Source organism: Oryctolagus cuniculus, chromosome 2, assembly GCF_964237555.1.
Source record: "Oryctolagus cuniculus chromosome 2, mOryCun1.1, whole genome shotgun sequence".
Lineage (NCBI taxonomy): Eukaryota > Metazoa > Chordata > Mammalia > Lagomorpha > Leporidae > Oryctolagus > Oryctolagus cuniculus.
This window is the reverse complement of record NC_091433.1, coordinates 34,817,984-34,831,690: the sequence shown is the minus strand read 5'-3', so window position 1 is coordinate 34,831,690 and position 13,707 is coordinate 34,817,984. Positions and strand designations below refer to the sequence as shown.

The 13,707-nt window shown below is 46.0% G+C and overlaps 1 protein-coding gene across 19 annotated transcripts in view; it reads left to right on the top strand.

Annotated features, from left to right (window-relative positions):
• Positions 1-13,707, top strand: part of APBB2 (amyloid beta precursor protein binding family B member 2) — a 397,255-nt gene that overhangs the window by 120,881 nt on the left and 262,667 nt on the right. The window lies entirely within an intron of this gene.

The window sequence follows — 13,707 nt, the reverse complement described above, 5'->3', positions numbered from 1 at the left end:
CGTGTGGGTAGCAGAGTTGGGATTGGTGGAAGGACTATAAAGGAGGAGAGAGACAACATGCACCAGGAACATCTAAGGGGAACATCTAAGGGGAACACCTGTGCAGCCCCCGAGAGAGCCGGCCCGGCGGTGTGCCGCTCCCCTGCGGAAGTGGGGAATGTGGCCAGGGGGAACTGCCCTTCCACGGAGGTGGAAGGGATAGTAGCCAACCCGGGAAGAACCAGCAGCAAACCCGGGGAGGGCCGAGCAGACGAAAGAACAGCGCAGGGTCCTGTGTCGTTCCTCCACGAAGACGGGGAGCGACATAATGGTGCCGTGACTCGGATATGAAGCCTAGGCAGGGTTTGGTGTCGTTCCTCCACGAAGAGGGGGAGCAACATAATGGTGCCGTGACTCGGATAGGAAGCCTAGGACGGATAGGAAACCTAAGAGGGAAGAAACGGGAAGAAGTGGGAAAATATCGGAGAGAGAGACTAGCAAACAGCCTAGGGAAAATATTGGAGAGAGAGACTAGTAAACAGCCTAGGGAAAAGCCGGACGAAAAAGGTGCCGGAAGAAGCTATTGAAAGCCTAGGCATAGACTCAGATACGGACTACGGGGGGAAGCTGGGAGAAATCTCTAAGGTCGAAAGCGAAAGTGAAAGCTAGAACAAACAGACTCGGATGCGGACTGTGGGGAGAGGCCAGGAGAAATGAGTGAGGAGTATTGTTGGAAGAAAACTTAGGGAAACATACCGGGTAGAGAAAAACGTTAGGGAAATTGAAGCCGCGGGGGGCAGGCCGAGGCGGAGATGAAAGCCACTTTGGGATTCTCAAGTTAGCCCGGGAATAGGGGGCGAAAAAACCAGAAGCAGAAACGTAAGCCAGATTGGGATCCGTCTGATTAGCCCGGGGAGCAAAGGACGGGAAGCCAAATCGTGGGGCGGAGACGTGAGCTGGGTTGAATTCGCCAGGCTAGCCCGGGGAACTTGGATTGAATGCTAATGGCGGAAACGTAAGCTACGCCAGCTACAGAGCGTGCGGGGCTCAAGTAGATAGGGAACGCTGGGCTAAGTGCGAGAACGCGGAGTGTGCGCGCAAAGCCGAGCCGCGCAGATGAGAGAGGCGCGGGCTGAAGCGGCTCAGAGCCGGAAAGCCGCCGAGAAGCAGCCTCGGGGCGGGCGCTGGCAGGGCGAGGCGCCGGGAGGCCGCGGGGATAAGAGAAACAGAAGTTTAGAAGTAAAATGAGAGAAATAGGAATGCTGGAAGATAGAAGTAAAATGGGAGAAATAGGAATGCCCGGAGATAGAGAAATAGAGAAATAGAAAGGCCTCCCCACAATACCGCAATTAGAAGGCTTGGATTCGGTCTGCCCGATTAGTGAGGCGATGAGCACCTGCGGCGGCTAGCAGCTTATGCGCCGCAGGTCACCGAAGACAGGCACGAATTAACATCAATAAGGCCTCCCCACAACACTGCAATGTGAGAGCTTGGATTCGGTCTGCCTGATTAAGTGAGGCGATGAGCACCTGCGGGTGGCTAGCAGCTTATGCGCCGCAGGTCACCGAAGACAGGCACGCATCAGCGCCTAAAAACCTCCTCACAACATGGCGAAGAGAGGACCCGGATTCGGTTTGCCTGATTGATAGGACTTGTAAGAACCTGTGGCAACTCTAGCAAGTAGAGCAGAGTGTGTGCCGCGGGACACCGAAGACAGGCGCGTATCAACGCCAAAAAATAAAAAGAAAGGGGGATCTGTGGGGAGCAACCCGGACTAGACTAAGTTACTGGAATTAGGACTTATTCTATGCATCTGCTCTCCCACAATATGGCGCTGAGAAGGGAGAAACAGCTTCTACGCAGCTGCCTCCAGTTCAACCAATAAACTGTAGGACCTGCTCCTGATTGGAGGAGAGCAGCGTACTCGGCGTGTGGGTAGCAGAGTTGGGATTGGTGGAAGGACTATAAAGGAGGAGAGAGACAACATGCACCAGGAACATCTAAGGGGAACATCTAAGGGGAACACCTGTGCAGCCCCCGAGAGAGCCGGCCGGCGGTGTGCCGCTCCCCTGCGGAAGTGGGGAATGTGGCCGGGGGAACTGCCCTTCCATGGAGGTGGAAGGGATAGTAGCCAACCCGGGAAGAACCAGCAGCAAACCCGGGGAGGGCCGAGCAGATGAAAGAACAGCACAGGGTCCTGTGTCGTTCCTCCACGAAGACGGGGAGCGACATGATTGATCTTTTCATTGCTATAATCGAGTATTGAGGTCCCTCATTACTATTGAATTGAATCTATATCTCCTTTTAGATCCATTAACATTTCTTTTAAATAGCCAGGTGCCATATAATTAGATGTGTATACATTTATTAGTCACATCTTCATGTTGAAGTTGAATTGATCCCTTAATGTTGCATAGTGCCCTTCTTTGTCTCTTTTAACAGTTTTTGTGTTAAAGTCTATTTTGTCTGATACTAGGATGGCTACACCAGCTCTTTTTTGATTTCTGTTAGCATGGGATATCTCTTTCCATCCTTTCACTTTCAGTCTGTGTGCATCTTTGTTGGTGAGATGTTTCTTGTAGGCAGTAAATGTGTGTGTGGGTTTTTTTTTTTTTTTTTTTTTTTTTTAATCAGCCAGCCTGTGTTTTTTAACTGGAGAGTTGAGGCCATTTACATTCAAGGTGACTATTGGTAAGTAACGATTTGGACCTGCTGTTTTTCCGTAAATATTCCTGTTGTTTATTTTGGATTTCCTTTGTACTTTTACTGAGAGATTTTCTGCCATCACCTTCTTTCATAGTGATGACTATGTTTCTGTGTTTCTTGAGGAGCTCATCCTTAAGCATCTTTTTTAAGGCTGGACAAGTGGTGACAAATTCTTTCAATTTCTGTTTGTTATGGAAGGTCTTTATTTTACCTTCATTCATAAATGAGAGCTTTGCAGAGTGCAGTATCTGGGTTGACAGTTTTTTCTCTTAAGACTTGGAATATATTTCATCATTCTCTCTTAGCCTGTAGGGTTTCTGATAAGCAGTCTGCCGTGAGTCTAATTGGAGATCCTTTGAAAGTAATCTGGTATTTCTCTCGTGTACATTTTAGACTCTTTATGTTTTACCGTGGAGAGTTTGACTACAATGTATTGTGGTGAATATCTTTGCTGGTCATGTCTATTAGGAATTCTATGTGCTTCCTGTACTTTGACATCTCTATCTTTCCCCAAATTAGTAAAGTTTTCTGTAATTATTTTACTAAAAAAGGCCTTCTAATCCATTCTCTCTTTCCATGCCTTCAGGAACTCCTAAGAACCATATGTTGGGTTGTTTGATAGTAGCCCACAGATCTCCAACACTGGTTTTCAGTTTTCTAATTTCTTCTCTTTTTTGGGTCTGACTTAAATTTCCAGAGATTTGTTTTCTAACTCAGATATTCTTTCTTCTGCCGCACCAATTCTGTTGTTAAGGTTTTCCACATTTTTATTTGTTCTATTGAATTCTTCATTTCCAGTATTTTGTTTTGACTTCTGTTTAAAATTTCAATTTCATGAGAAAAAATTTTCTTTCATGTTTGTACAAATTTCTTTACTTCATGGATTTGCTTCTGATTACTGCTAAGTAATCTTATGATCAATTTTTTGAATTCTGTTTCTGGCATTTCTTCAGTCTCTTCATTTTCACATTCTGGTATTGAAGTGTTGTGTTCCTTTGGTGGCATCTTATCCTTGTTTCTTGAATTGCTGCGTTTATTTTAAGGCATTTGTAGGGATACTTGTTGGTTTATTTTTTTTTCCCTGTGATGGCTTTTATCTTTGGACTAATACCTCTGTAGGTTAGTGTAGTGTGTGTTCTTTCAGCGAATACCCTGAGGTGTGCACTGGTGTGGACAGGGAGCTCTGTTCAGTGCTCCAGGGTGAGGGGAGTTGACACCCAGATTGGGTATGGTAAATGTCTTTAAAATTTTTATCTGGGGCTGGTGCTGTGGCGTACTAGGTTAATCCTCCACCCTTGGTGCCTGCATCCCATATGGGTGCAGGTTGTAGTCCTGGTTGCTCCTCTTCTAATCCAGCTCTCTGCTGTGGACCGGGAAGGCAGCAGAGGATTGCCCAAGTACGTGGGCCTTGCACCCGCATGGGAGACCAGGAAGAAGCACCTGGCTCCTGGCTTCGGATCAGCCTAGCTCCGGCTGTTGTGGCCATTTCTGGAGTGAACCAACGGAAGGAAGACCTTTCTCTCTCTCTCTCTCTCTCTCACTGTCTGTAACTCTACCTGTCAAATAAATAAAATCTTTTAAAAATTTTTTTATCCAAGGGGAGGCTTGTTCAGCACTGTTGGTGTAGTCTCAGGCTCACCTCCTCTCCTACAAGGAGAGCAATGCCTGGGTGCTAGCCCCAGAGGATACAATATTCATCTGTGTTGCCACAAGAACTACACAAAGGATCTGTGCAGTCCTCAGTGTGAGCACAGATCCCACAGCAATGAACTCACCAGTGAATCAGGGAGCACTGAGTGTGTGGAGCTGTCCACAGCGGCTGCCCAAAGACCCAGCCACACCCTATGCCCTCACACAGAGTCACAGTGTTTTCACAGTCCCAGCACACAAGCCTTCCACAGTCATGAGTACCCAGCCATGGTAGTGCTTCCAGTGAGACTCAGGTGTTTCCACTCAGCTGGTTGCTGGGTATGCAGACATGAGCTGGTGCAGCTGTTACGTATGTCCAAAATGGCACCCGCCCTCTCTCAGCTATTAACAGGACACTGGTGCCAGGTGGTCGGGGAGAGAGAAAGGTGGCCCCTGTTTTTCCCTCTAGGTTGGCAGGTACACTGTCCCCCATAGGCCTCCAAGCCAGACTCAGGCCAGGCTCTTCTTGCAGCTTTGTGCCAGTAGCTTGGGCTGCTGCATGGTCTCACCTCACTCCAAAGCTGGTGTTAAGGCTCTCAGCTGCTGGATCCTGAGTTGTGTGCATCCACACCTCCATGTAGGTCCACAGTGACCCTCTAATTTGCATGGAGTTTCCTGTGCCATTTTCTCCCTAACTGTTCCCTGAGATGGCACTCCCCATGTTTTTTAACTATCTTCCCCTAGACTAGAGCAGTAAGCTCCCTCCCTATTCCGCCATCTTGGACCTCTCCTGTCGCCGATTTTTCAACAGCAACAATGACACTGCAGATGAGTGGAAAAATAATTTCTAAATGCTGAATGAAAAAACTGTTGATTGTATGCCAACAAAACTGTCACTCAAGAAAAAGGCAAAATATGCTTTTGGTAAAAACAAAACCTGATTTTGCACAATAGACCTTTATTAAGAAACTAAAGGATGTGCTCCAGAAGAAAGTGATTCTAGGAGGAATGGCTGAGCTGCAAAGGGAATGATGAATAAAGAAATGAGTGACCATGCGGATGACTCTCATGAATACAAATTAAATCAAGCTAGACATTCAGTCCTCGGTCTTACCCTCTTATTACAAGGCACACCTGAGTGTAGCTAGTGGCAACAGGCTTGAGCAACACAGGTGCATGTCCTTTCCATTGTCAAAGAACGTTCTGTTGGCTAGCTGTGTTGTAGAGCAGTGGAGGGCAGCCTGCATTGAGATCATCTCTGCCAAGCACTGGCTGGAAGATGCCACTGTTTGTGAGAGACCCCATTCTATGCAAAACCTTTTAAGAACAACATTGCCAACATTTTTAAAGATACAAGTTTTTATAAGACATCGATATTACCTGTGCGAAAATGTGAAGAAATGTGTCTTTTAGGATGGTTGCAGTATGGGGTAAGAGCCCAGGGGACACCATGAGTGGTCCACGAGTTGTGGTCCAGTACGTTGAACATGGAGTTGTCAAGAGGGAGACTGTGGTGCATGGTGTGTAGTACACCTCAGTGCACATTTGATGAGTGGATGGCTGGTGTGCTGGCTGCGTGGATGGGAGTTATCAGAATGCCCCTGGTAGCTGTGCTTGATGTCACCAACAAAGTTAGTGTGTAAGGGGTCTGGATGGAGAGTTTTTGAGCCTCTGGGTAGTCTAGGGGTCAGGCAGGAAGGAAGCCAAGAAGAAGCCGGGAAGGAGCTTCCAGAGCGGAAGGGGAGATCCACAGAGAACCGCGGCAGCCTGAGACCAGGCTGTGGGAGGTGAGATGCTGCAGTCTGCAGCGTGAAGAGGCAGAGGTATTACTGACGGCCACTCCTGCTTGCCACATTTCACAGAAGCACCGGAAGTCACAGAGCCTCCTGGGTGATTTCTGCCAGGGCATCAGGAAGGCTTCCTGAGGGGTAATATTTGGGCTGGGCGTGGATGGTTGAATAGGTGTGTCACAGTAGGAGTAAAAGTAGGGCAAGGGCAATAGCAGTCAGAAAGGCGTGACGTTGTAACAAGATCGAGCCCTCGGCGGTAACTTGCGGTGGTCTGGACTTCACTGTGTTCATCTTCTTGTGAGGCAAGGTCTGGTGCTGATGAAGGAGCTTTCATTCCCTGAGATCAGAACCAGGTCTTTTCCTCGTCTCAAGCGGGCCAGCTGGAAGGTGATTCAGAGACCTGTAGACCTGTCCAGATGCTCCCGCTGCGTGCTAAGTAGACTACACTTAATATGATTTTCACAGCATCCTCTTAAATTGTACAAGTTATTACTGAATTTTGAGGCTTACGTTCTGTATTAAAACTGTAATGCCTAGGATATATTACTAAGATGAGCAATTATGAGACACCCTTTGACTACGGAGGAAAAGAGACTGTTGCCTTGCCAAAGCTCACCTGGTCAGGGTGCTGGGAAAACACAGGGCAGGTAAGACCTGGGTTAAAACCCCAGGCCTTTGACTTCAAAACTGTAGAACAGTAATCACATTATTCAAAAGTGGGCATCGTAAGAATTCCTACTTCAGGATGGATCTGAGATCTATGGAAAGTGCTCACCCAGACACTTGCCCACTATCATAACAAAAATAGTCCAGTTTTTCACCTTACCCCCATATATAATTGGGGTAAATCAGTGGTTCTGGGCCATGGCAATGCATCAGTGTCATTTGGGGACAGTTAAAAAAAAATCCCAGACACCAGCTCATAGCCACTGTGTCAGAAGATGTAGGTTTTGTATTTTCTGTAGGAACCCCATGTTTGAGAACCCTTGCTTTGGACTGAGTAGCATTTTGGTCACTTCTACCTGGATATTTATTTTCTTCCTTGCTATCTAATACTCTGAACATTGGCTCTTAGTACTTGGAATATGCGGGTTTGCAGGGTGTCAGTCCTAGAGTCCTTCACTCCCTTATTTTCCTTTCTCTTTCTTCCCTCTTTGCTCATCCAATTCCCCTCCAGCCCATATTGAAAGTTTAGACAGCAAGGTTAACTGTGTCTCGATAGCCTGGTTCTCAGGCTTTTTTTTTTTTTTAAAGGAATTAAATACAACAGATCTTTTAAAATAGAAACTTTGCTAAGGCAGACATTTGGCATGGAAATGAGTTTAGTTTCTAAAATAAATAATTCAACTTTTTTTGTTCTTAAAAAATGACTACAGGAAATGCTTCTAAAATAACTGATATTCCCCTTGTTAAAACTGAAGTTGTTATTGGATGGATTCCAGCATGTTGTCTTTTTCCTTGTGGGAGAAAAAGGCATGGGGCAATATTCTCTATGCCAGTGTGCGCGTGCACACACACACACACACACACACACATAATTGTAAGCCCTCAAACCCACGAGTGCCTTTCACATGGTGGCAGTTATTTTGCATAATGTAAAATGTGACCTGGAGATTAAAGTAAGAAGTGAAATTTTACTGTATTTAAGCTGATTATAAGATGCATTTTAATATTGTTAATGGAGTCTTTGGTTAAAAAACTTATATTGCCCTAGATGTAGCATTGCTGTTTCTGTCTATATAAAATGCATGTATCTTAGATTCCGTACATGTAAGGAATTACTGAAATGTTTGCTATAGCAGGGTAGAAACTTGGTTTAGTGCTAGCTCTCCAGCACCTAGAATCTACCTAGCACATAGTGACTGCTCAGTAAAATGTAGTAAATGAGAGAACTAACAACTAGTACCAAGCATTTTATCACTTTTGCGGATAAACTTCTCTATAGGCTTGGTAAAAGTAGTGGTGTCTTTCTCTGGTATTCCAGTTAGATGCCATCTGCATACACCTGTAGCCCGTGTGCCTCCTCACAGATCACACTGCTCCTTAGGTGCGTGCACAAAAGAACTGTCTCTGTGGTTCATGGTTGCATCCACAGTGCTGTATCTGAGAGCATAGTAGTTTCTTTCTTTTTTTTTTTTTTTTTAAGATTATTTATTTATTTATTTGAAAGGTAGAGTTACAGACAGTGAGAGGGAGAGACAGAGAGAAAGGTCTTCTGTCCATTGGTTCACTCCCCAATTGACCACAATGGCTGGAGCTGCGCCAATCTGAAGCCAGGAGCCAGGTGTTTCCTCCCAGTCTCCCATGAGGGTGCAGGGGCCCAAGGACTTGGGTCATCTTCTACTGCTATCCCAGGCCATAGCAGAGAGCTGGATTGGAAGAGGAGCAGCCGGGAATAGAACTGGTGCCCATATGGGATGCCGGCACTGCAGGTGGAGGGTTAACCTACTGCACCACGGCACTGGCCCCACATAGCAGTTTCTAAAAAAACACTGTTGGATGAAGACATGGTGTTTTGTAGTTTTCATAATGCTTTCTTTAAAAAATATATTTATTTGGGGAGAGAGGTGGGGGAGCGGGGGGAGATACCTTATGAGTGGCAGGGACTCAACCACTTGAGCTGTCACCCACTGCTGCCTCCCAGGGTGTCTATTGGCAGGGAACTGGAATCGAGAGTGGAACTGGGACTTGAACCCTGTACTTCAGTATGGGATTACGGTGTCCCAACCCAGTGTCTTAATTGCTGTACCAGCTGCCTACCCCTCTCCAATGCTTTCATTTGTGATCCCCACTGTTGATAACCCATGAGGCTGGCTGCATGTACCATCCCAGATACACGTATGATGGAACAAAGGTTAAAGTTAACTCAGAAGGCCTAGAGTCATGAGTAGCAGAACTGGGACCACAACCTCTAAATCTGTTGATTTCTTCATCATCTGTCCCAGGACAGCCTTTAAAACATTAGCGAATGTTAATTCTCACTTTCTGCTGCTCACTTGAGACCATCAAGACTGGAGAGTGTGACAGGGAAAGTTATTATGTGAAGCTGCGTGCTCGCCATCAGCCACCAACTTTGTTGGCTGCCAGTTGGATTATTTGTAGTAGTTTGTTTTTGGTCACCTGTGATGGGTGCCTGTGATTGATTTTTTTGGAGGGAATTTTTTTTTTTTTTAACAAGCCTTCATTTCAATTTATATTCTACTCTCCCAAGCATTTTAAGATGTAAATATATTAATACTGTGAATCTAATATTTTGAAATCAAAATTTTATAGCTGTGAGAGGAATATTTTCCAACATATTCTTTCCTGCCTGGTCTGCCTGGTCATTTTGAGATGGAAGTTTTGGCATCATTGAATTGGCTTGGCTGTTATTTATGGCTCAGGAAGGAGAAACCTTCCCTTTGATACTAGAATAGGAAAAAAAAATACTGGCTAAACATTTAAATGTTAAGGTGCTGTGGTACAGTAGGTTAAGTCTCCACATGTGGCACCGGCATTCCATATTGGCACCGGTTCATGTCCTGGCTGCTCTTCTGATCCAGCTTTCTGCTTATGACCTGGGAAGGCAGTGGAAGGTGGCCCAAGTGCTTGGGCTCCTGCACCTTTGTGGAAGACCCAGAAGAAGCTCCTGGTTTCGGATTGGCCCAGGTCCGGCTGTTGAGGCCATTTGAGGAGTGAACCAGCAGATGGAAGACTCTGTCTGTAACTCTGCCTCTCAAGTAAATAAATAAATCTTAAAAAGATTTAAATCTAAATTTAAAATCTTAAAATTCACAAATGATGGCAATATCTGGGTACACATTTTTAAAAAAATTTATATGAAAGAGTAACGGGGAGGAAGAAGCAGAGGCAGAAAGAGAGAGACGAGAGAGAGAGAGGTGAGAGAGAGATAGGTATGGATGGATGGATGGTGGCTCTTCATCTCCTAGTTCAGTCCCAAAATGCCTGCAATGGCCATGGCTGGACCAGACCAAAGCCAGGAGCCAGCAACTCCCTCCAAGTCTCCCATGTAGGTGGCAGGAACCGTGTACTTGGGCCATTATCTCCTGCCTCCAAGGCATATTAGCAGGAAGCTGTGACATAAATGGATTCAGAACAGAGTCCCAGGCACTCTGATGTGGATGTGGGCATCCCAAGGAGTAGCTTAACCATCTGTGCCAAAACACCCGCCCCTGGGTGCACAATTCGCTAAAGCCATCTACTGAAGCCAAATCCAAACAGCACACAGTCAAGATTCTAAGTGAGAAAGGATTTCAGAATGTATGCATTTAATTCTGTTTTCAGTTCAGTCTTTTCTTGGGAAAGATAATTTGGAGGGACCGGCACTGTGGCGAAGTAAGTAAAGCTGCTGCCTACAGTACCTATATCCTGTATGAGTGCCAGTTTGAGTCCTGGTTGCTCCACTTCCGATCCAGCTCTTTGCTATGGCCTGGGAAAGCAGTAGAAGATGGCCCAAGTCCTTGGGCCTCTATACCCCTCTTGGAGACCTGGAAGAAGCTCCTGGCTCCTGGCTTCGGATAGGCACAGCTCTAGCCGTGGTGGCCAACTGGGGAGAGAACCAGCAGATGGAAGACCTCTCTTTCTCTCTGTTTCTCCTTCTCTCTCTGTGTAATTCTTCACTTTCAAATACATAAATATTTAAAAAAATAATTTGGTGACTTAAGCAAGATTTTTTTCTAATATATGATTGGTAAGTCAGAGTTCATTTGAGCAGACTGATGAATTTAAACTTGCTATCATTATTGTACAAGTGCCTTTAAAGAGTTCCTGAAACAATACTTACCACAAGACTTCGGTTTTATTATTAAATACCAACAAGCATCTGATTCTTGTGCCTGCTGTGGACGTTAGCCCTTGGCACTGGGACTAGGGCACAGCAGGGAATGAATCAGGGACTACTCCGTGTCCCCTCTAGGACCCAGCCATGGAAGTGCATGATGGGGATTTTAGGAGCAGATTTGGGGGCAGGGGAAGAAAGCATTTTCTTTTTGATGCCAGCATCTCAGCTGAGGTGGGCAGGGTTGGTATGTTTGCTCGGGCTCCTCCAAAGCCGGACTCTCTCGTCCCTGGGCGCGGCTTCTTTCTCAGCATCCTCACAGTGCGTGCCTTTGTTGTCCTACCACGCAGTGGGGAAGGGAGGCTGGGGTGAGTGAGCTCCGTCACAGCCTCTCCGTCTCCCAGCTTGTCATCGCCATCTGGCCTCTTCCCTCCCCTTGCTTGCCGGGCGTGGGTACTGCAGGTAGAGGCTGAGACAGAAAGAGAGGTGAGCACCATTTCAAAGAAGTGATTACAACAAAAAGAGGAAAAAAACCTGCTCATTCTCTAAGTTTGTGCAAAACATAAGCTACAAAGATTCAGCTTACTTTAGTCCCTTGTGACTCATGTTCTTAATTTTTGGTGCCATGAATGTTTTTCCCTTAAGACCTGGAAGAGGCCAGGATACCATGCCATAGAGCAGTTGTAACACGGGTGAGCGTGTCTCTTGCAGGTGTCCTGGCGCAGGTGTAGTTTCACCTTGTTGAAAACTTTTTGTCCCCGTTGTAGCAGCATGACTGTGCTGTTATCAACAGGGCTGGTACTAGGACCAAAAGACTTTGGGTGTGATAGGCAGTTTCTGTTCAGGACACCTGCTATGCGGGCACAATACAACCATTGTTCCTTAGATCAAACGTGTTTTACCGGAGCCATGTAATATTTAGCCTGGGGTTGGGTCCTCACTTTTTCTTTTTCCTGCATGCATTTCATTTTCGGTAGAACAACTTTCTGTCTGTCCTGGTTTTCTGCTGATAGGCATTTAACACGTGGTGTGATTCACACACACTTCATTCCCAAGTGTGTGTGCGAAGAGTCATGGTGGTGGAAAAGCATGTGGTCAGTTGGCCAGCTGGGCTCCCCCTCCTGCTGCACTGTGTGTGTGGCTGGGGAAAGACATCTTCCTCTGCAGGGGTGGCCTTTGGGAAGCTGCAGATTGCCAGGGTCGCCAGCTTTCAGATTCCAGCGTTGTGTTTTGTGCACTTTGGGATAGTAAGAGCAGCAGCAATGCAGTGTGGGCCTGCTCCTGTGAAACTGTTATGTCATAAGAGGAGGAGATTTTAATTTAAAAATTTTAGGACAACCTGACATTAATTTTTTTTTTTCGTTATTTGAGAGGCAGAGAGATGGAGCTCCCATCTGCTGGTTCACTCCCTAAATGCCCTCACTGGCTAGAGCCAGGCTGGAACACGATCCAGGTCTGTCATGTGGTGGTGGGAACGCAGTTACTAAAGCCATCACTGCTGCCTCCTGGGGTCTGTACTGGAGGGAAGCTGGAGCTGGGAGCTGGAGTTGGGAGCTGAACCCACGTGCACGTCTCACCTGCCAGGCTCACTGCACGTTTTCGGTGAAGCCACAGTCCTGTGGAGTGGCTGTGATGGAGAAACTCGGACGTGGTCATCTCTCCACTCAGCGGCACGTTTGCAGAATTGCTAAGAAAGAGTTGTATTTTTAGGAAAGTGCTGTTCAGCCCTGGAAATGTCACTGGACATTTGGGTCTTGAAGTTCTAAATAAACAGATAAAGGAACACTTCTTAATGCATTAGCTTGTACTGTTCCATCAGAAGCAACTCACAGATGAGGCTAATGTGCCATAGGTGTCCCATTTCTGATTTATATTCTCAATAAACAAAAGTCACAGCCATTATTCTAAAACATTCGAATTCCACAGCAGTGCATATTAGTTTTAGAAAACTTGGAAATACCAAAAAGGAAATGCTATGGTCTCTACGCAGGTGTCTTTAGATTATACACAAGGCTGGGATCATAGGATTTGAGTACATACATAACTTGATACCTCACTTCTTTCCTGCTGTGTTCCTTTTGAGGTGGTTTTTTTGAGACTGAGGTCTCCGCTGAGGGTCATAGTATCAATGTCAATGTCATAGTATGCCTGGCACGCTGATGACAGACTGTTTTGATTTATGGACATAGAATTTTGGACCCAGTGTGAGAGAATGACACTGTTCTGTTCTCGCTTGAGTGGACTTTCAGTGGTTAGCATTTGTAGATGTTATAGTTATTACTGCAATTAGCAGGTGAAGACTTGTTCATCTGTTAGCTCTTGTTCACTAATTGCTTTCCTGTGATTCCTTCATTTGCGCTTTCTGGGCCCCCATTGGCAGCTGCAACATCAGTGAGCATCAGTTCTGCCCTTTTTTCCTGAGTGCCCTGGTGGGTAGTGTGGGCCCGGGATTCCTGTTGCCCCATTGTGTTATACAGTTGATAATATTTATGGTCACCTGTTGAATATCAGTTTCTTATAGCCTCTCCTCCATTAGGAATGGAAAGATTCCCTTCTCAATTTTTTTTCTCCCGAAGGCTCTGTTTTACCATTCACATCGCGTTGTAAATGCCTGCTCAATCCTCAGCCACATTAGGATCCTTTTATGGGCCCTGGTTCTCTTTCGGTGGTGCCCTTTGAAGTCTTAAAATGTTTTTATATTTGATTGAGATTAAATCTGGGTTTCATTTTATTCTCTGAAACATATTGAGCAAGTTAATTTTCTGTCCGAGTTCCTAAGGGGAACGATTCCAGCCCTCTGTGTCCCAAGAATTCAGGCTGAGCCCT